Source organism: Oryx dammah, unplaced genomic scaffold (assembly GCF_014754425.2).
Source record: "Oryx dammah isolate SB20612 unplaced genomic scaffold, SCBI_Odam_1.1 HiC_scaffold_24, whole genome shotgun sequence".
Classification (NCBI taxonomy): Eukaryota; Metazoa; Chordata; class Mammalia; order Artiodactyla; family Bovidae; genus Oryx; species Oryx dammah.
The window spans coordinates 83,215,280-83,238,090 of record NW_024070208.1 but is presented as its reverse complement, the minus strand read 5'-3'; the positions used below and the strand labels follow the sequence as shown (position 1 = coordinate 83,238,090).

Here is a 22,811-nt window from a genome sequence, read left to right as displayed (position 1 = left end):
AAGGTCCGCTGAAGTTTCCAGTATGTCCAGGTGTCCTCGTAACATGTTCAAGCTGTGTCTGCCGTACTGGAGCGGGGCAGCCCGGCGGGCTCCAGTCCATAGCGTTGCAAAGAGGTGGACATGACTGAAGCGACTCAGCACGCTCGCGACACGGGGTGTTCCTGTTAACCCCAAGCTTCTGACTGATCCCTTCCCCCTTCGGTCGCCATAAGGGTGTCTGTGCACAGTACATTTTTCAGGAGGCAATGCTTGGGGCATGTTTCAGACTCTTAGAGGGACATTTTCCCTAGACTCGGTCTAGGGGGGTTTGGTTATTGTTGTCCAGCCACTAAGTCATGTCCGACTCTTTGCAACCCCGTGGCCTGTAGCCCTGGCGGCTCCTCTGTCTGTGGGATTCTCCAGGCACAGACACTGGAGGGGGTTGCCATGCCCTCCTCCAGGGCGTCTTCCCGACCCAGGGACGGAACCCACGTCTCCTGCTTGGCAGGCGGATTCTTTATCACGGAGCCGACTGGGAAGCCTGGGGCACTGGATAGCAGGTTGTTGCAGTCAGATCTGTTGAACATGATTCATTGAAGAGGAAGGCCTGACTCTGACAGTGGATACGAGTAGCGCTCAGTTCGACGGTGTCGCCAAAGAACTGGCTGCGAGGAGCAGGCAGGACGCGGGCACTTCTGAGGCGGGTGGGAGAGCTGACCAGGGAAGACAGCTTTGGCGAACATGCATCTATCTCATTGTGGAGATCGGACGCGTGGCGCTTCTCTCTCGTTTCCTGGGACCGCTCACGGCCTCTGCCTGTGTGCAGATCCCGTGTCCTCAGCCGCGTCTCGGTTTTTCTGTGCCTCTCGGCCTCCTGGGCAGTGGTGGTGTCGGTTTTTCTGTGCCTCTCGGCCTCTTGGGCAGTGGTGGTGTCGTTATGAGGTTGGGACACACAGCCCATGTCTGCCGATTGGCTTGTTGATTGCCAAGGCCGTGTGGAACAGTTGAAATTCGGAGATGCATCTAGAATCTGTTCGTGTGCAGATGGCAGAGGTGGGAGTAACCGCAAGAATCCAGTTGAGAGTTCTGGAAGTGTAGAAAAGAGAGACCCTTTCTGAGCAAATGTGACAGCCCAGGCTCGTCAGGCTTGCGGAGAAGGACTCTCCGGGAGCCGTGAGCCCCAGGAGGTACCTCTCGCTTCCTGAAAGCCCTCTTACTGTTGGCACCTGCTTTGGGGGTGCAGGATATAGAGACCCACAAAGTCAAGCTTTTCCCATCAGCCATGTGGGGAAGAGAATGGGGTGTGCTGGGCTCCAGCCAGCCCGGGCCTGTGACCTCAGCCTGATCGTTAATCATTCCCAGCATTCCCATTTACTCTGGCAGCGTCCTGATCTGAAAGATGAGTTGTGAGAATAGTCTGGTACTGAGGAGATTACGTGGTTGACGCTTCCCACCTTATCTTGAGGAACAAAGTGCATTCTTTGGGGCTGAGATGTGCTGAAGGATTTAAAGGATAGTATCAAAAATTTGGGAGATTTGGATGTAAAATGCAGAGACAGTGGAAGAGACAGCTGGTTTTCACTGCTTTTCTCTGCTCCTTGGCGTCAGTGAAGCTTGTCCTGGGAGAAAGGATATGAAGGCAGAGTTCGGGGACATTGCTTCTCTTTTTATGAAGCAGAGTTGATTTGCAGTGGTGGGTTAGTTTCTGGTGTACAGCAAAGCGATTTAGTTACACACACACACACACACACACACGTATGTATGTACACACACATATATACATGCACACGTATGTATGTACACACACACATACACGCACACGTATGTATGTACACACACACATTCTTTGTCATGTTTTCTCCACGATGGTTTACAACAACGTGTTGAATCTAATTCTCTGAGCTCTGCAGTGGGTCCTTGTTTATTTAATGAATGGGGGCGTGTGTCTGCTAATCCCCACCTCCTGGTGCCCCCCTCCCCTCTCTTCCCCTTGGTAGCCTTAAGTCTGTCGGCTATGTCTGAGTCCATTTCTGTCTCACAAGCTCACTTACGTCATACTTACAGTGCATCTGTGAGTGATATCACACCGTATCTGCTGAGGCATATTTCAGGGTCGGGAGGGGATGCCACCAGGGTTCTTGGGCAGGTGGGCCTGACCTTGACCGGGGAGGAAGGCCAGCAGGGGCCTCAACTTCTGTTCTTGCCCCGCAGCTCAGAGACCCGACGCCGGGGAAGCCTGGTGACCGTGAGCTCTGGCCACTGCAGGGTGACCCCTTCCACTGTTCACAGAGCAGCCCTGATGGAGGCCAGAAACTGGCCCAGGGTCACAGGTGGAATGAAGTGGGGTGGAGGGGGACTGAGTGCCCACGGTGGGAAGGTGCTGGGTCCCGAGGCGTGGGCGGGAGGGAGCTCCAGGAGACGGTGCTGCAGGGGGTGGGGTGGGGCGGGCACAAACCCCGCAGAGGCCCTGGGTTGCGGGTGGGGGTGTGCAGTTTGGGGGTGAACCTGGAGCCCTGGTAGCCGGAGGAGCCAGGCGGCCTGGGGAGCCCGTGAAGAGCGTCCTGGCCTTTTAAGGGAAACTCTAGTGTAACATAAACATGTCGTGGGTCATTAGATGCCCTGATGAAGCTGGGAAAGCAGGAAAGTAACTGTGTCTAGGACGCAGAAGTTAAACAGTGCAGAGACATTGTGTGCTGCAGCTTCAGCTGCACAGACCCGGTTCCTTCTGGACACAGCTGGCCCGTCCCGGGGTCTGAGCTCGTGGTGTGCCCACGTGTACATGTATGGGGGCACGTAAGCACACACTGCCTCTCGTAGGAGAAGACGGGAGGTTTGGAGAGAAGAGGTGGTCTGTGATGGGTGGACCCTTTGGGGGACAGCCTGTGGCATTGCGTGCGTCTCCTGCTCCTCTGGTTCTCAAATGTTCCACCTGGAAGGAGCAGGATGTTAGTATTCAGCTCTGATGAGTGGCTGTGTGTATTCTCCACGCAATTCTGAATTTAGATGCATCTTCATTTTCTTTCCAACTATGTCAGAGGCAAGAGGGAAAGGGGGTGACAGAGGCTGAGACGGTTGGATGGCATCATGATGGACAAGAGTTTGAGTAAACTCTGGAAGATGGTGAAGGACAGGGAAGCCTGGCATGCTGCAGTCCATGGGGTCACAGTGTCAGGCACAGCTTAGCGAGTGAACAACAAAATATCGAATTAACTCACAATTAATTAGTCACCATTTTTAGTTTTTGTCTGTGCAGAGAACACACACACACACACACACCCCGTAATAAAAGTTGGCTCAGTGAAGTGAGGACAGTTCTGTCTGTCGGACGCTCTACCTTGTGGTTAGATAATCTTTAAACAGAGTTTGGTTATAGAGACAAAAGTCCACACATGTCTTAGCCCGTGCCTTCTTCCCTGAGTGGTAGCAGGCCTGAGTGTGGTGCGCACCCTCTTGTCTAGTCTTTCCAGGGCGGCACGCACGCAGGCTTCCGGAGGCCTTAGCAGCTCTTTCCTGAGTCTGGAAACAGTTGGTGCTTCCTGGGCTGCAGGTACTGTAGCTCCTCCATTCATCCCCGAGAGGAAGTGTCCCTCTGGGCAGCAGCTGTGGGGAGCTCTGTCTGCACTTCCTCCAAGCAGACAGCTCAGAAGCCCCCTGATGGGGAGGTGCCTTTGATTCCCAAGGTCGCATCCTTGAACTCCAGCCAGGCGCGCTCCCCTGCGAGGCCCCCTTGGGGCGGCTCCCAAGGACACCCGGACTCCCTTCTGGACACAGTGGCCTCTGGAGGAAAGTTCAGCACATGCAATGGGAACCCCAGCATAAACCCCATTTGTTCTGGGTTCAGTGGAAGAAAAGGGAGCCTCAGCTCCAGCGGGCATTCTCGTTTGGAGAGGAAACAGGGATCCCCAGGCAGGCAAGGTATTCCTGGCACTGCCTCCTCCGTGGACCCCGGGCTGGCAGGGGCCCGGGCTGCAGCTGCCCCTGACCACGGGGACTCCAGCCTGCTGGCCTTGGGGCCCGGTGGGGACACTTGCTGTCTGGCTCGCAGCTGAGACGTCTCAAGCCTGGAAGAGGGCTGTTCCTGTGGTCCAAAGGTGGATGAAAACAAACGAGAGCCTTCTTTCCCTGTAGACGTTTTGTCAGAAAGGATGCCTCTGTGTGCCCACTGCCCTTTCCTTGGAATCCCCCCGCCCCCCGCCGTTGACGTCAGGGGTGGGGTGGGGGGGGTGCCAGACTCTCCCCAGGTGGGCGGCCCCAAGGGCGGGGGTCACAGCCCCACAGCATGCCTTGCCTTCCCCCGCCCTCTGCCTGAAGTTTTCCAAACGCCACTCCTGAATTTTCTGGAGTTTTGAGTCCTTTCCAACCCTGTTTGGAAGGAGAGCTTTGAGCTAACGCAGACCGCCGAGTGGGCTTCTTCCCGGAGGCAGGGCCAGTGGGACGCGGCCACGGGGTTGGCAGGGTTGGGGGGGGGTGTTTGGGGTCGGCTCCCAGGGCTTCAGAGGCAGCGGGAGCGCTCCGTGCTCACCTCTGGGAGACCTGATCAAGCGGGTCATCCAAGAGGTTGCTGCAGGGCTGGCCCCGGGCCAGGCTGGGGTCCAGCCGTGCTCACCCAGCACCTAGTTTTCTGGGGCCTGTCTGTCCGTCCCCCGCAACATGGAGGGGGCGCAAGTCCCACGGGCGGAGGCTCTGTATGAACAGTTAACTTTTGGGGCCTGGAGGCAGAGCTCCAGCCAGCTGCAGGGCCCCCGAGGGGTCGTTGGCCGCTGACTTGTCCCTCCAGGTCCCGTCCCCGTGGACATCTGCCGCGAGTCCCCGCCAGCTGGCTCGGACCCCTCTTCTGTCTCACAGCAGCAGCCTGGTCTCTCTGGGGACTGCTCCTGCAACCCCCCCCGCCCCCCATTCAGGATGCGTGTCCCGAGATGACCCCTGGCTGCCTCACACGTCCAGTCTCGGCTGCCTTGGCCCTGAACTCCCCGTGTCTCCACCCCCGGGGCAGGCCCCCTGCTGTCTGGGGCTGACTCCTGGTGTCAGCCCTTCCAGGCGCCCTCATCTCTTTCTTGCCCCCTCCCCCACCCTAAACCACCCCCCCCGAGCCTGCCCTGCAGCCCCTCCCAGCACCCCTAAGCGTGAACAGTGCCTGTGAATAAAGCAGTCTCTCCTTGCCCCCGTCCCTCCTTGGTCCCCGGTCACCTCGCCCTGCGTGTGCAGATCTGGCCTTGGGTCCCCGTCACCTTCGCTTTCTCAGCCCCCCTGCTCCGTGAGCATCTGTCCTTGGGTCGCTCCTGTCTCCCATAGCCTCTCCAGCCCGCTCTTGCACGTGCTGGGGTCAGCCTTGGCCCCTTTACCATCTGTGCGGTGAGAGCCTGGAGTCCCATTACAGAAGGTCTGACGCGGACCCGGGTCGGGCGGTGCCCGTCAGGGGTAACTTTGTGCTCTTTAGTGGGGGCTGGCAGATGTGCTGGGAGGTGTATCAGTCATTGTGCAGCTGTAGTCGTGGTGATAGCAGCAGCGGGAGGAGCAGGTAGACTGTTATCAGTAAGAGACTCGACGGACACGCCTTTGAGCCACTCCGGAGATGGCGTAGGACAGGGGAGCCTGGTGTGCTGCGTGAGCTCGCAAAGAGTCGGACACCCCTGAGCCACTGAACAGCGCAGTACGAGCGTGGCGCCAGGTGTGGGAGCAGCAGCAGTAGCATCTACAGATGTCTCGGCAGTGCCAGCAGGCCATCTGTGGGTGTCTCAGGTGTGTGAGTGTCTGCCGAGACAGCGGTCGTGTTGGTAGGTGTGCTCGCAGTGTTAGGAGGGGTGTGAGTGCTGTTAGACCGGCAGGCAGAGTGGCGGCAGCATCTGTAGGTGCTAACAGAGGCGGTCTTAGCGGGTGTGCTCCCAGCATCAGCAGGCGTGTTAGCGGTGTTAGTAGAGGTACTGTTAGATCGGCAGGCATAGCAGCGGCGGCAACAGTGGCATCTGTGCATGTGTTAGTAGGTGGGTCAACACCTGCCGAGGGAGCAGCCGTGTTAGTAGAGGTGTTAGTAGTATTAGTAAAGGTACTGTTAGTATCAGTAGGCACAGCAGCCACAGCGTGTGAACGCGCTAGTTGGGTCGGGAGATGTATCAGCATCTGCAGGCGTAGCCGTCGTCTGGTAGATGCACTTTCAGTACCAGCAGGCACGGCCGCAGCAGCGCTGTCTGTAGATACAGCGTGTGAACGCGCTAGTTGGGTCGGGAGATGTATCAGCGTCTGCAGGCGTAGCCGTCGTCTGGTAGATGCACTTTGAGTGCCAGCAGGCACGGCCGCAGCAGCGCTGTCTTTTGCAGCAGTGGTAGTGTGAACGTGGAGCTGCCCTGGACTGGCAAGACGTGGGGTGGAAGCCTGCTCGCCACTGTTGGCCCGGCGGACTTGTGCTGAGGAAGAGCGCAGGGTGGTGTGGATGTGGATGGGGAGCAGGGAGATGCTGTCACGGAGACTCGGGGTGCGGGGCATGAGCTGGAAAGCTAATACTCATGGGAGAGAGGCATCGTCGAGGCATCGCTTGTCGCCTTTAAGGCAGATGGAGGGATGCATACCAGCGCGTCATGGGAAAGGACACTCCTGGCCAGTTGGTGAACGGCTGCAACGTGAGGCGGTGAGAAGAGTCCCTCATTCTGCAAAAGTCCTTTGGCTGAAATGAGTACCCGCGTGTTCCAGTTGGGAGAGGTTTGCATGTTGCCCCTCACTGTCTGATGGAGAACAAACACTGTGACTTGGGCTCACCCAAGTCTAGACTTCTTAGTGTTCTTGACTAATTCATAGATTTTTTTTTTTTATAAAATTGAGTTTCTGTATGAACCCACATGTTAGAAATAGCGACCTTCTTCTATTTTGGATGCTTCTCTTTCAGCATCACAGCAGATAAGCACTGACTCTTTTCCTTGCTCACCGTTTCTGAATAATCTGCTTGTTTTCTGCTTGCTAATCTGGCGTTTCCTTCCGTCATTCTCCAGGGGCTAAAGGATTAACTAATGTTAATGCAACATTTTGAAATCATGTCATAAACTGTGCTTTAAGGAGCACAGAGTCCTTTTTGGAAGGTTGAAAAATGCTCCACGTTTGTGTTTCTCACGTTTTGTTTGCAAAGAGAGTACTTCCAGCTGCAGAGACGGGGCAGCCCTTCCTCAGTCCCGTCATTGTGTAACAATGCTGCCTCTCACAGCTGTTGTCCCAGGAGAAGGGCTCCACCGAGAGCAGCTTCCATGTTTGGTGGACCACTCCATGGTGTCAGAGAAGTTGGCGAGGTCCCCGGCTGAGGGATGTTCTGTTTACTGGAAAAGTTCGGAGCTGGAGACTTGTTTTTACATCCAAGTGGTTAAAAAATGGGGCATGTAGTTGGGGTGGAAGAAAAAGCCCTTCTTTTTTGCTGGTCCAAAAGAATTGGGTCATTCCTAAAGCAAACCAGGTTTAATATAGTAATCTAAATAGATAATTATGTTGGGCAGAGAGAGAATATAAGAGAGCAAGAGCTTCAGCTGGATATTTGGATATATTTTATGAAGTATATTTTTTAATGAGAAATGCTTTATATCTTAAAAAGGAAGGGGATTCACCTCTAGGGTAGTATGGACATGATTCCACATTCTCAGAACAGGACAGGAATGGGGGAGGTCCACAAGGGTAATTGGGAAGGGCATTTTGAGAGGCAACTTTTTGAAAAAGTCAACACACCAGTTTAGTTCTGCAGATGTAGGACTGGGGTGGGTCTCTGTCTACAGAGGTGCGATGTGTCAAGACCATGCCACGGAACGTAATAAGCCAAAACAAACTCGTTATTTGTGAGCAAGAAATGGGAGATTCTTGAATTTACTATATAATTCATTTTTGGAATATTTCCCCTGTAATACAAGCACTTAATTGTCTTCCTTTTCAATAGCATAATGGTGACTCTGTGATGCATTCATGAGAATTGTGAAGTTTGGAATGTGACTTTTATTTTAAGATTTTGAGGGAACTCCTAAAGGCATTTCACTTTTGACCTTTAACATGAAGCTTGTGGTTTGTCATTGCTGGGTAAGGGGCGCCTAGCGTGTGCATTTTTGTTGTGTTTGGAGGTTTGACTGTGTTGCACAGTGAGGTGTGTAATACACACGGAGCAGTTTTGCCTCCTGTTTGTTCCTTGAACAGATTCGTAAGTTCATTTCTCTTCAAATTGAGCTTTAAAAAACGCTGAGTTATTTATACTTGGCAAAGTTTATCATTTAACAGTGGATTCATCAATAAAAACGAGCTCCAGATTACAAGGGAAAATTGCCAATAGGAACAGAAAATATTAATGAAGAAGAGAAAGATGGGGACGAGATCTCAGAAGGGGAGGCCCAAAGACAGTTATCTAATGTGCAGAAACTAGAGCTTGCAGGCGCTACCGCAGGGAAAAAGAGGGAAGTTCTTTGGGGTCCCGGGTGGATGTGGGGCATGATTCAGGCAAAGACAGTGGGCACAGCCAGCAGGAGCGGTACAGCCTTCTGGGGGGCAGCCCAGGTAAGATGCACATGTGGCAGACTCGTTGAACGATAATGCAAAGAAAGTTAGTGGCTGAGAACGAAAGGGTGGTCTGAAATGGCACTGGTTAGAAAGCTGAACAACGGTAACAAAGCTACATGCGTGGAGTCTTAGGGGAGAACTTCCGAAAGGGTCATCTAAACACTGCTAGGACTTCCTGATGGCCCAGACGGTAAAGCGTCTGCCTGCAATGCGGGAGACCCGGGTTCAGTCCCTGGGTTGGGAAGATCTTCTGGAGAAGGAAATGGCAACCCACTCCAGTATGCTTACCTAGGAAATCCCGTGGACAGAGGAGCCCGGCAGTCTACAATCCATGGGATCGCAAAGACTCAGACCCAGCTTAGCAACTAAACAGCAAGAACAGTGATTTCGTAAGAAAAGGGGGCTCCCGCGTGTCTAAGAAGACATCGGTCAGGAAGGTGCCAAGCAGTGCAAGAGAAATGAGACGTTTAGAAACAGTAACGGTGGTAGGTGATTCACAGCACCTGTTGCCCCCTTTGAAATACTTCCTGTAGGGTTGGAGCCACGTGGATAATGTAAGTAGTTTGCTGCATGCGGCTTGGAGAAGCTGTTTAGGGAAGAATTACGGAAAGAGGAAAAGCCACATGGTGATCATCCCGCTGGCAGGGATGACAGAAACCAGTGTGCTAGTTGGTCCAAAGTGGTGCAGAAAGGAGAGGAAGTCAGGCCCAAGAGTGATGAGTGCAGATAATACGTGAGCAGAAAGGAAGATACTTAAAGGACCTGGGTGGAGTGAAAGGAGAGGGAAGTGGGTGGACATGGAGGAGAGTGAAATGACTTCCCGGCCAAAGGGAAATAAGGAGAAATGGGATTTGGAAACCCAATTATCCATCGTAGAGGTAGAAAGCGTAACTTGTATCTTGGTAAAAGAAAACTTCCCTTTCTTGGTATGAAAAGGGTTGATCTTTGTATTAGGTGGGGCTGGTATAACAAGATACCGTAGAGCAGGTGGCTTAGAAGCAGAATCTATTTCTCATGGTCCTAGAAGCTGGGAAGTCCAAGATCAGAGGGCCCCAGAGTACTTGTCTGGTGAAGGCCAGCTCCCTGGTCTGCAGACAGCTGTCCCCCGGCTGTGCCCTCGTGAGGCAGGAGGGTGAGGGAGCTCTCTGGCATCCCTTTCAAAAGGGCACTAATCCCACTCGTGAGCGCTCCACCCTCCCAAGTGCACCCATCCCATCGCATCCCACAGTGGGGAGTGGTCAGGATATCACCGTGTGAATTTGGAGGTGGGTGGACACAAACATTGAGTCTGTAGCAATTTTATTGAATAACTTATGGTTTTATTCTTCGAAACAATTACTTTTTGAATCCTATCATTATTGAAGCCAAATAACAAGATATCTGCGAGAACATAGTTACAAGGAGTCGTAGAGGAACTCGTGAGTTCAGAGCCCTTCACTTAAAAAGGAAGAGCTGAAGGCTGTTGGGTGGTACTCATGGGTAGAAGGTGGTGGGTGGGGAATGTGGGTTTCAGAACGCTCCTGGATTGAAGGAAGCCATGTCACAGGATAAAACGTGATTTGGGCTTGAAAATAAAAAAAAACCCAGGATGCTTCTGACCTGCTGAAATGTGTAGCCCAGCAAATGTAGCCAACATTCCAAAATGGATTTGCATGCAGATTGAGAAAGGGGTAGTCCAGGTTGGTGGCTAGCAAAAGAGTTTCCATCAGTTGTGAGCCTGCCCGATGCCCTGATGACATTCCTTCTACCTAAGTACAAAGAATATGTAGGAAATAAAGGAGAGGAAATGGCTAGGAAGAAACCAATTTTAATACCAGTCAGAAGAATATTTGTTGAACGGTTACTCTGTGCAGAAAACAGTTTCTACAGGAGGAAAACCTTTTTAAGACTTTGAAGTCAGTACATAGTACTCTGTGTGTACACACTGGGTGGGTAAAATGCAGAACGAGAAATAAAAAAACTAGAATTCTACTCATGGTAGTTTTAAAAGGGAAAAGAGAACAGGGCAAGTGTGGAAGAATTAAAAAAAATTTTTTCCATCAAATGCCGTCTCCTTAGGATGGGTTACCATGGTGATAAAGAGAAATAGTGTTCAAGGTTTGAATAAGAAAATTGTCATAGAGAGAGTAAGTGCTAACAATTTTAAAAGATGATGTGAAAATTAAGGGGAAATGAAGCCGAATGGATATTGAGAAATCTCAAGAAAATAAAATTGCTAGGTTGAAGTCAGGGTGAACTTTAACTTACTCACCACGGAAGACTTAGGTCAAGGAAGAGAGGAGAGGAAAGGACGGAGGCTTCCGAGGGCCAAGTGTGCAAAGGATAGTGTGAGTCAGCAGAGCCAGGAGTGAAGCAGAGCCAGAAGCTTCCAGATGTGTGGGAACAGGGCAGGGACTCTGGCGCGCGGGGCGTGGTCCCTGCACAGTCGAGGGAGAAAGGCTTCGTGCACGTGGAGCTGATACCCGGGTCCCTAAGTTACCGAGGTAACCCCGCGGGAGGGATCAGTCCACATAGGAACGTGACGTCCCTGATAAACAAAGCTGTTCAGAGAAGATGAGTCATCAGGTCAGAAATTCAGGCAAAGAAAGGATTGGAAAAAGGGAAGAGAATGTCGAAGAGTGATGTATGTCAGTGGCTAGCTCTTAAACGGTACGTTTGTTCTGTGACACTGCCGAGGAATGGCTAGTTCACCAAAAGTGAAATGTGCAGGTGTGGGGGGTCACGTGGATGGGGGTCAGAAGGGCAGCTCCTTAGGGATGCTCTGTTGCCCTGGACAGTTCCTACCAACACAGGTTCGGGTTGGCTGGAAGGCAGATTTCTATCAGTGACAGTCAGTTAGGACCCTGTTAGCTGATGACCTAGCCTGAAGGTCATTGAGAAGCAGCCAGCACCGGGATGGATCCACCACACGCCTGCAAAAGGAGCCCAAGGTGGTCCTGCTCCTAAGAGTCTAGAGGAGAGGCGGGATCCCTCAGTCTCAGTTGGAAAGTGTTCATTCAGAAAGATCTAGAGGATGGGTACAGGCCAAACCAGCCCGTGGGTCCAGCCCGTGGGTCCAGCCCGTGGGCCACTGGTCTGCCGTCTCTGATCCCAGATGAAAGCCTAAGGTATCTTCCCACCGTAGGGTTCTGTGCTTGCTGTATGGACGACAGATTACACGCCTAGTACGGGGGCTGCTAATTAGAGCTGAGAATGAGTTATTAATGCATTGCATATTATCATTGATAATATAATGGAAATATATCGCTATATCGTTTAGCTAGTATGACTAATTATTAATCAGTTATTAATTATGTTATTAATTGGTAACTTGATTAGTTATTGTCTATGCTGTTTGGGGGTTATCTTGTGCTAAACAACCTGCGTAAGAGTGCTCAGGGCGTGTCAGGGGCTCAGCAGAGCCGGGGCTTTGGCAGTACAGTGAGGACCCGTCTCGAGAGCCAGGCTGAGCTCCCTGGGGGCGGAGAGGAGGCTTGTCAACATCTGCGGTGATTTGATGAATTAGGGCTCTGGGAGAAAACAGCAGAAAACAGCCGTGCAGATGTCCTCGTAAACGCTCTCCAGCTCTTTCACAATTCAGAGTCACTTGTGTGCAGGGTCCTCTCATGCGGCCCTGGCGTGAAAAGGGAAACGTTTAGGAGGATAAGCTAGAAAATGCAGGCCATCCCCAGAGAAGAAGTTTCTGCGTCGGCTTGAAGATGTCTCGGAATTTAAAAAATTACTGAAAATTATCTTGGAGTCATTTGTATTCGTGTTCCCCATCTACACACACACACACACACACACATTAGATCTTACATAGGTATCTATGTTTCAATTCTGAAGTATTCAGTATTTCCTATTTTCTCAGTGTTTGTATTAGTTAGGGTTCTCCAGAGAGAACCAAAAAGATATATATAGAGAGATATATGTTAGATAAATATTGATATTCTAGGAATTGGCTTGCACAGTTAACAAGACCAGGTCATTTGCCCTCTGTGAGCTGGAGAGCAGGAAAGCTGTGTGTAATTCAGGTGCCGTTGGAAGGCCTGAGGTCCCTCGGGGTTGGTGGCTTGGGTTCTGGTCTGAACCAGGAGTGCTGGACGTCGAAGGGCAGGAGACGGACGCCTCAGCTCAGGCAGAGAGCCGGTTTATCCTTGCTCTCCTCGCTGGTTGGGCAATGCCCACCTGCCCTGGGGAGGTGATCTCTCCTTTACTCAGTTTACCGATTCCAGTGCTCTTTCCTTCCAGAGACGTCCTCACCACCTCACCCGGAAATCATGTTTTGCCAGCCATCTGGGTACCCTTTCAAATCGTTACATAGAATTACCCCGTGCTTTTTGTTGGATCAGTGTAATTTTAGAGCACAGTAAGATTGGTTCGTGGCTGGAACACAGAGATCAGCCCATGCCCCTTCGGGCTCTTTCTGCATCGTTGAGGGAGAGGCAGCCGACTCCGGCCTGTCTCTTCCTTGTTGTTGTTCAGTTCCTCAGTCGTGTCCGACTCTTTGTGACCCCGTGGATTGTAGCACGCCAGGCGTCCCTGTCCATCACCATCTCCCAGAGTTTGCTCAATCAAACTCATGTCCATTGCGGCAGTGATGCCATCCAGCCATCTCATCCTCTGTTGTCCCCTTCTCCTCCTGCCCTCAGTCTTTCCTGGCATCAGAGTCTTTTCCAAAGAGTCAGCTCTTTGCATCAGGTGGCCAAAGTATTGGAGCTTCAACTTCGGCATCAGTCCCTCCGATGATTATTCAGTGTTGATTTTCATTAGGATTGACTGGTTTGGTCTCCTTGCAGTCCAAGGGACTTTCAAGAGTCCTTTCTCGCACACTTTTCCTACAAATGTAAAATAGACAAGAAGGTCCCAGTGCAAATCCATGGTAAAATGAAACCTTCGAAGTGCTGGGGGCCATACCGCCTGGCTCTGTCCTGGACCAGTCTTCTCAAAGACCAGCTGGAGGGAGCAAATAAGAAGTCGGGATGGCAGGATTCCACCTGGCGCTCGTGGTCTGAGAAGTGGGTCCCTTAGGCTGAAAGCTGTCTCAGAGCCACTGGGTGTTCACATCAGTTTGCCTCTGAAATACTTGGTCATCTTTCTTGGAGAATGCATGGCAATTACAGCTGCTAGGAAAAATTTCTGAAACAGAATGGGCATTTTGTCCCTGTTGTTGAGGTTCTGGAAACATTTGGAAGGAAACATCGCTCCATACTTCTCCATCTATTTATGCATTGTCAGCCCAAAGAAGTGATGTTTTCGGTCCGATCCTTCTTGTCCATTCCCTTGGGCTGTCTGTTGATGGTGGGAGACTTGGGGTAAACAGTTCTGACCCCAGCTGTATCATATTTGCATAGCCAGGTCCATATTATAATGTGGTTTCACCTTTAATTGTTCAGGGTATAGAGAAAATCCGCTTCCACCTTATGTAAATTTTAACATCTGTCTCTGCGTTGGCAAGAAAGGGGGCTTTGGCTGGTGGTCATCGGTGTTAGGTACCAGCCTCCTTGGTGTCTTTCTCTCTTCATCTGCAGCAGAGTTCCACCCAGTTGATCTTGTGTGTGCAGGCTGCTGAGAGCTGTTGACATGTCTGAGTGGGAGCTTGCAGGGGCTGGGGTGTGAGTGGGAGCTTGCAGGGGCTGGGGTGTGAGTGGGAGCTTGCAAGGGCTGGGGTCTGAGTGGGAGCTTGCAGGGAGGGGGCTGGGGTCTGAGTGGGCGCTTGCATGGGCTGGGGTCTGAGTGGATCCTTGCAGGGAGGGGTTGGGGTCTGAGTAGGCGCTTGCAAGGAGGGGTTGGGGTCTGAGTGGGCGCTTGCAGGGAGGGGGCTGGGGTGTGAGTGGGCGCTTGCAGGGAGGGGACTGGGATCTGAGTGGGCGCTTGCAGGGGCTGGGGAGGTGAGAACCCGGGAGCTGCAGGCGTGAAGCTCACCCCCCCACCCAGGCTGCTCTGAGCCACCACATGTGCGCGGCGTGTCCAGGGATTGCTCTGTAAGTGGAGGCGTTTCTTAGAAAGAAGTGTGTGATGAATTTGGAGAGTATTTTTGTTTCAAAAATCTCAAGTCCAAAACGTACTGTGAGAAGCCTTTTCCGAAACAGCAGTTAGCATTCCACTCTCCTCCTGGGTCTGCCTCAGGGCGTGTGTTCCAGGCTCTCTGTGTCCGGCTGTCGCAGCCCTGAGTCAGCCTGCCCCCTCAGAGTTCTGGCTCCTTTCCGTGAAGAGCGGTGTTTAGAAGCCAAGATGTGGGACTCAGTGTGCGCATTCTTACTGGGCTGTCATTGCTCCTGGACTTTCCAGCCGGGCCATGACTGGTACAGAGATGGAAATCTCTCAGCAGGGCTCAGGTCCTGCCAAGGTCACCTGCCGGGCGGTGTGTCTGGAGGTGTGGGAGTCCCTCCTCGGGAGGCCGTGTGGGACTTCGGAAACAATTGAGTGAGGATGTTAGAGGAATTCGGACTCACTTCTCACCCATTGGGAGCCTCCGTTTCTTCCTGTAAGGTGGGGCTGCTCAGTGACCCTTCTGTGGTTGTAGTGGAGGCTGGATGAGATAACACAGCTCTCTCACGCTCTTACGTATTTGCATCATGGCCTGAGGGCATTTATGGCAAAGCTGATGCTTCTATTACACCATTGTCTTGCCGGTTTTGATATTATCTTCTTAATTATTCCATATTTTTTCATGGTGTTCTTTATAATCTTAGTTGGAAATTTTGAGAGGAAGATGGCATTGCTATTAATTAACAATGACTTAAAGAAGACATCCTTACTGAGCCCTCAGTGAGCCGGGCGGGATGCGCACAAGTCTGTCTGGTGGATTAGCATCTCTGTGGCTGCTTTACCTCTGCTCTCTCTGGAGACAAGAGGACCCCAGTTAGTTTCAGCTCCTGAGCTGCCTTACCCACCTTCACAGCAGCTTCACAGTCTCTCCCACAGTCCAGGTGACCTGCAGCCACATCTGGCCTGTCCAGGTCCAGTATTTTAAGCCCAAACCCACAAGCAGCTGTGGGACCCAGTGGAAGAGGAACGCTGTTGTCCTTCTGCAGGTCGGGTTTCGTTCTGGCATCTCCCAGAATTAGGTCACAGCTTTCCGGCTGTCGGAGCAGTCACGCATTTCTGGCTTCACAATGCCGGTTTCCCGCTGCCATTTTAGGGATTTTACTATGGATATGCGATGGTGGGACCCTTCCACCCAGCCTAGGAATGCAAGGTGCTTCTTTCTTTCTGTTTGTTTTGGGCTCTGAAGTATGATCTTTATGGTGCAGTTAACTCAGAGACTCCCCTGAAGGCCCCTGGAGGTTGGTGTCACGTGGTAAGGCCGATGGCGTCGCGCTGGGCTCACCCCGCAGGGCCTGGGGCTGCTGTGGGCCTGCACGCTCTCTCCCACGGTCTCCCATCAGGTGTCATGACACAGTGGCGTCTGCCTGGGAGCTGGGGCTGGTCCTTGTGAATCCAGTTTGGATGAGCACCATTGGATGTCTAGTCGGCTCCAGAAGCCGCCTTTCCCTTCATGACTTCTGCGTTGTTTCTGACACTGGTCGTCATAAGTCGAGTATAGAGTGAGGGAGACCAGCGTCCTGCGTCCAGTCCAGGCTCGTAAGCCCGGGCCTTTAGGCTTCAGGGTCACCACAGGCACCGGGTGGCCATCTGCTGTTCCCCCGCTGTGTCCTGTGCAGCTGTGGGGCTGAGGCCACGGTGCCTGGAACGAGGTCCCGGCCAGCACCAGCTCTCTGCGCTCCCGTGCGGGTGTCTCTGTACGGCCACCTTGACCAGCCGCTGTGCCTTACACAGTCGGTATTTGGAAGCAGCCCTTTGAATTTTTCTCCTGGCATCAGACGCGTGTGCTTTATGACAGATGCTTTCCAGGGCAGTCAGTTGATTTGCTGTTTTGTTTGGGGCGTCTGTGTTCTAGGCTTTGAGTCTGTGTCAAGCCTAACCCAGTGATAACAGGTACTTTTCTCTTTAAGTAGTTTAAGACCCCAACCTGATATGCATTGGCCTAGATGTTTTATAGGACGATTTGTGTTTCCATCAAGTGGCTTTATGTGTCTTATTTTGACCCAGTTCCAGTGCTCTGACTTGGGGAGCCACTGAAATCTGCGGATGTGAAATACTGCAGACTCTTTGATAATGTTTATCTACCCCTTGCTAATTGAGCTCCACTGCTTTCAACGCTTTCGCTCCGGATCAGCTGTCTTTGTTTCAGCGCTGCTTAGACGTGTGTACTTGAACCTGGAGAGCCAGGAGCAGCCTTCCTTGGCTGGTGCTGGGGAGAGAGCCTAGGTACTGATAAGGAGCCCTCCAGGGCAGCAATGCTCTGCAGAGATCCCCAAGGCTTCTGTTCTCCTAACAGAAGGTGTGCACGGAAGCACTCAGGTTACAGCTGCGTAATTCAGGAAGCGCTGAAGGAAGGGAAAACACACGCGTCTTTATGCTGCAGGTGTCGCCAGACCTCGAAGCCAGGATGATCCTTTTAAGCTGAGAACCTCTAAGGTCCCATGCATTATAAGTCGCTTCAGTCGTGTCTGACTTTGCGACCCCATGGACTGTACCCCACCGGGCTCCTCTGTCCATGGGATTCTCCAAGCAAGAGTACTGGAGTGGGTTGCCATGCCCTCCTCCAGGGGATCTCCCCGACCCAGGGATCGAACTTGCATCTCTTAAGTCTCCTGCGTTAGTAGGCGGATTCTTTACCAGCACCTCCATCTGGGAAGCCCTAAGGTCCTGAGCACCCATCTTTCCAGAGTCCTGCTTGTGTCCCCCTTGGAGGGGCTGAGGTGTCGTGGCTCCAGGCCCATCTCTCTGCAGACCTGTGAGCTGAGAGATGAGTCGTCCTTTCCCCCACCCCCATGGGCACGTGCCCCACCCTTCCCGGAGGGCTCACTGGACATCAGAGAGGCCAGGTCCCTGGCATCTCAGTGGATGGCAGGGAAGCCTCCCGCCCCTCAGGGGACCGGAAATCCTTTCTCCCGTGGACGCATTGTGTCATTTGTGCCTCCGTCAGCAGCCGCTGCCCTCGCTGCGGGTTTTTTTGTGTGGCTAATCCTGAGCGGCTCACAGCAGCGTGCTTCCCATTTGGCACGCTCCTCCCCAGTGTAGTGCAGCCCTGCTTACCCCCTTTTGAAAATTTGGGTTTCATCTCTGATTTTCTAAGATTTCTTCTGGACTTCCCTGGTGGCTCAGCAGTAAAGAATCCGCCAGCCAGTGCAGGAGATGCGGGTTCGATCCCCGGATTGGGAAGATCCCCTGGAGAAGGAAATGGCAGCCTGCTCCAGTGTTCTTGCCTGGAGAATCCCAGGGGCAGAGGAGCCTGGTGGGCTACGGTCCAGGGGTCGCAAAGAGTAGGGCGTGACTTAGCACACACACACGCCACTTAAGTTCAGTATGTTTATTAAGTTCATGAAAATTGAACATTGTCGTCCTGTAACCAATATCCTGTCCATTTGCAGGCTTTGTCACTTAGCCAGCACTGCCCTTTGTCACCTGTTTCACACGGGCGGTGTCCCGCCTACGGTGATGCACGCTGTCAGTTCCGTTTCCTGTTTTCCGGTCCACAGCCCGCTCAGGGACCCCCTTCTTCCCACCACCCCGGCTCCCAGGCTGGTGTGGGGCTTGTGTCCTGGGGTTGGCGACTTTGTCTTGCTTCGTCGTGCAGCGTGGTTCACGGTGACACGGACAGGCTGAGCTGGAAGCAGGCTGTGCTGGGTCCACCTGAAAGGCGGCCCCGCACCTCTGTCCCTGGGCTCCGCCTGGAGCTGGGTGTGGTGTGCGGGCCGCTGCCGGTCGGCCCAGCCCTGGCTCTGCTGCAAAAGAGCTGAAGCGAGCAATAGCTTTCAGCCCTTTATCCGGTGGCGATCTTTTGCTGTGTAGGACGCCCCTGCTGCAGGCTGGGCATGACTTCATCCTTTGCAGAGTGTACGGCCGTCCCCGCTCCGCCTGCCACTTGCCACGGGCACTGCCTGGATGATCCCCCTCGCCCCCGTCCCTTGGAGGCCTGTGCCCGGGGCTGTGTGGTGCCCAGGCCGGCGGGTGGGCACACACATTTCTCGCACTGCCCCACCGTCCTGACCGGCGTGTCGGCTTCTGGGCTGAGCCTCAGGGACCTGCCGAGCCCCATGTTCAATCTGTCTGATGAAGAGTAGTTCTGGCTGAAATTGATGTAAAATGCTGGGTTCCTTAACAGACACACTGGTATGTATAAGTGATCCACACGGACCCCCGTACAGCATGGGGAGCCCCCCTCAGTGCTCTGCGGTAACCCATAAGGGGGAGAATCAAAGAACGGATACGTGTGTATGTATATCTGGGTCACTTAGCTGTACGTCCTAACCTATACAGCACTGTAAATCAGCTGCACTCCAAGAGAAATAAAAGTTAACTTTTAACATAAATGCATTTACAGAATAGCAGGTCCAGCCTGCTGGCAGGATGAAGTGCTGCGCGAATGCACTCAGGGATTCAGAAATGAGCCCTTGGTCCCTCTCAAACCCGTTGGACGGACAGGGAGGTGGAGGCTCACACAGCCTCTCCCGTTTCCCGAGGGGAGGGTGGGGCGGGGTCACCTGTGGTCCCTTTGTCAGGACCGTTGGCCGAGCTGTGCCCCATCGTTGAGATGGCTCTGCTGGGTCCCAGCGTCCCCTCTCTCTCACCTGAGTGTGAGCTGCTCACGCTCTTCGGTGAGAGCGTAGGTTTCATCACTTGTGCGCTCGGAGTCTGAGTTCACCACACGGACCCTGACTGCTCAACTTTGCCGAAGAAGGTCACTGTCTCGGCATCTGGGGACGACCTAGCCTCTCAGACCTGTTTGGATTCACGTTGACTCTCTGCGCTGTTCAGCACTCACTCCAGGCCTTTTGTGAGTCTGCTGCTGGCCTCTAGCAGTGGGGGCAGCTGTGTGTGTGTGATAGTCACTCAGTTCTGTCTGACTCTATAGCCCGTCAGGCTCCCCTGTCCTTGGGATTTCCCAGGCAAGATTACTGGAGTGGGTTGCCATTTCCTCCTCCAGGGGATCTTCCTGACCCAGGGATGGAACCCAGGTCTCCTGCACTGCGGGCAGATTCTGGCTCACTGCGCCATCAGGGCAGCTGGTCAGAAGGACGAAATCTGCTTGTGGAGAGGAAGCCGGGTTTGGTCACCGCCGGCTCCTCTCTCTTCTCTTCCGGGCTTTTCCACCTCCCTCCCTTTCGTCTCCCTGAATGGAAATCAAGTCAAGCTTTGCTGGCTCTCAGGTGGCTTCAGGATGAGCCTGAAGTGTTCTGATAACAGGAAGGAGGTGCCAAGCTCCCTGGGCCCTCAAGGTCCACGTCGGTGGACTTGGGTGCCCAACCCCGCGCCTCCTCACTCTTGGACTCACAAGCTGTTCTTGGGAGGCTGGCATCCTGCATACGCTGGGTGTTCAGCCTCTGACCCAGAGGGGAAGGATGGAGAACCCGTGGAAGCGGAGCAGGGACCGCCGGCCGTGTGTGGAGGGGCTGTCCCGGGCTCAGGAGGCCCCCAGCTCGTCTGGTCCAGGGTCCAGCATCCCCATCACCTCAGGGCTCTGGAAGACCTTGGCCCCTGTCAGTGCCTGGGTGGGGGGTCGGGGGAGGGAGGCGGGGGTCGGGGTGGGGGGGTGGGGGAGGAGAGAGACAGGCACAGGGAGAGGGAGGGGAACGCACCAATACATTTGAGTCTGTGGACAGAGGTAGCATGTAGAAACTGTTTCTTTTATAAAAAAGGAATACTTTGAGGTTGAAAGGATTACTGGGAGCAGAGGCGCTGCTCCTCCGGTGGGCGTGCCATGCGCCCCCCAGACTCTCTCACCTCTCACCCTCCTGGCCTCTCAGGGAATCCCGCGCTTGGACGTGGAGGTGGGCTGCCGCGTGGTGGGGGTCAACCATGGCGTCTGCAGTTCCAGGCAGATGCCAGGCAGCCCGGCCCTTTGATTCAGCTTCCCCAGAGGTTGGAAGGAGTGATCGCAGGAGTGATCCCACGCCTCTGGGAGCCACAGGCATGTTCTGGAGCCCTGAGAACTCCCGCCTGTGGTTTGCGGCTCCTTCAGAGTCTAAGAAGGACCAGAGTCTGGGGGCCCGCGGCCTCAGATCCCTGAGAAGTGTGGCTTGAGTGCCAGCTCTGGGCTGGGGCTGGATTCCTGCTGGGGGAGGCGGCAGGGCCCCCTCATGGGGAAAGTCCTCCGTGTACTGAGTGCACAGCTGTGGACACGCCTTGCTGGCAGCCGCACGGGCTGAGGGCATTCTGAACTTCGTCTCTGCTGCAATGTCTGCAGGTGCGCTGGCCCTGGAAACTCTCTGCCCCGCTCTTTTTTTTAAAGAATAGTAAACACTTAACTGCTTAATTTTGGATTTTCCTGGATCCATTGTTAGAAATGTATTTTTAGTTGGTCATGACGCAGAGAGCCCAGATTATATGTCTTCGCAGTTTATAAAATAACCTACTAAGTATTTATAAGAAATGATCTGCAAATACTTAATTTCAGCTATCAACTTCACATTTTCATGAAGTACACCATGGGGTAAAACCTTTATTCCGCACAAGAGGCAAAATGTAGGTTTTCATTCATCCCATTCAAGAGGTAACGTCAGTTCCATTCTGATGACAAAGGCTGCAAAGCTGCTCATTTTACTGGAGGTTTCGGAGTGGGTTGCAGTGGTGAGCTGCTCCAGCCTCTCTTGATGATGTGCTTTGCCCTCGACAAGGAGATGCTCAGGTGGTTTTCCCAGCACTTACTCATCACACAGAGCTCACCCTTCTCCCGTCTGAACTTCAGGTCCAGACCTTGAAGCACCCCTGGAGCCCGGGGGTCGTCCGGAGACCCTCTGCTTTCTTAGCCCAGGTGGTTTGCTCTGTGGCCTGAGCAGAGAAGGACACACGGACGACTCTCTGACGGCAAGGCATCCCCTGGTTTTCTCAGTATGAACGCTTTCTGGGCAGGTTTGCAGAGCACACAGGGTTCATCCAGAGAAACCTACTTGCTGGGGAGCTGAGTCATTGCTTCAAGGTCAGATTCCCAGGTTTGAGTGTAAGCCTCTGGCCCACTCACCACGGCGGGAGCTACCTTATGCTCGTGGGATCTGAGGGGCCTGGGACTGGGGGGTCCTTGGGGTCTGCACCAGGAGTGGGCAGGACGGTTGTGGACTCTTGACCCCACTTGAAGGGAAACATTGATTTTAGAAGGGCTTCCCTGGAGGCTCACTCAGGCGGTAAAGAATCTGCCTGCAATATGGGAGACTTGGGTTTGATCCCTGGGTCGAGAAGATCCCCTGGAAAAGGAAATGGCAACCCACTCCATTATTCTTGCCTGGGAAATCCCATGGACAGAGAAGCCTGGAGGGCTAAGTCCATGAGGTCACAAAGAATCAGACGGGACTGAGCGGCTAACACACGCACATTGATTTTAGAACCCAGTCCTTGACCAGAAGGGTCTCCTGCAGAAGACAGCCTGGTGGGGAGGCCACTGAGACTGAGCGGGACATTTGGAAGGGCAGCTGGAAATGGAGACCCTTCACCTGGAAATTCCAGGCAGGTGGTGGTAATTAGAGCAGCTGAATCAGGAGACATGTGTTTCCCCTGAAAGTGTGTTGTTTATGCTTTCCTCCCCATTGTGTAAACTCAGACCCTCGGGTCAAGTGTGCGGAATTTCCTCTTCTTTGTACAGTAGCCTGGCTGTGGGCTGGAAAGGATCTCAGAAGTTGTTGATCTCTGGGTAATTTTGTCCAAATAAAGACTAGAATTCAGACTGAGGAGCAGAGGTGACTTAGATCCCGGAACCCTGCGCTTGGGCTCTGCGCACACAGGGGGCTTGTGAAATTGACTTTTGTATTCTGATTCACTGCAAATACATCAGAGCTTCCCAGGTGGAGCTAGTGGTAAAGAACCCGCCTGCCAAGGCAGGAAGCTTATGAGATAACGGGTTCGATCCCTGGGTCGAGAAGGTGCCCTGGAGGGGAGGGCATGGCAACCCACTCCATTATTCTTGCCTGGGAAATCCCATGGACAGAGGAGCCTGGAGGGCTATAGTCCATGGGGTCACAAAGAGCCGGGACATGACTGAAGGGGCTTAGGATGCAGAAATGCGCCCACTTGCCTGTGTGGTAGCCCGGTTACCTGGGAATCGGGCCTGGTTGGAAGTCCACGTTCTTGGTGTCTTCCGAGCTGCAGGAAGAGCGAGGGTCCTTGGTTCGGGCCCTGGGTCTCAGGCCCCTTTCCCGGCTCTGTGATGCTGGGCCCCGGAGAACAGCGGGGCACCAGTGCCTTTGTGGGAGAGATCTTGGCCAATCTACCCATGTCTTGCGTCTTCCGTCTTGGCTTAGGAGAGTTGAGGCTTTGGTAAACATCGAGGGATTGTAGGAGAC

General features: G+C 53.3%; 1 long non-coding RNA gene across 1 annotated transcript; it reads right to left on the bottom strand.

Annotated features, from left to right (window-relative positions):
• Nucleotides 1–333: 333 nt before the first annotated feature.
• On the bottom strand, nt 334–9,888 carry LOC120883366. The gene is made up of 3 exons (XR_005725749.1): nt 9,684–9,888; nt 7,222–7,223; nt 334–345 (listed from the first exon to the last, which is right to left on the bottom strand). It is a non-coding gene; the product is annotated as an uncharacterized LOC120883366 (long non-coding RNA).
• Between the last annotated feature and the right edge of the window lie 12,923 nt (nt 9,889–22,811).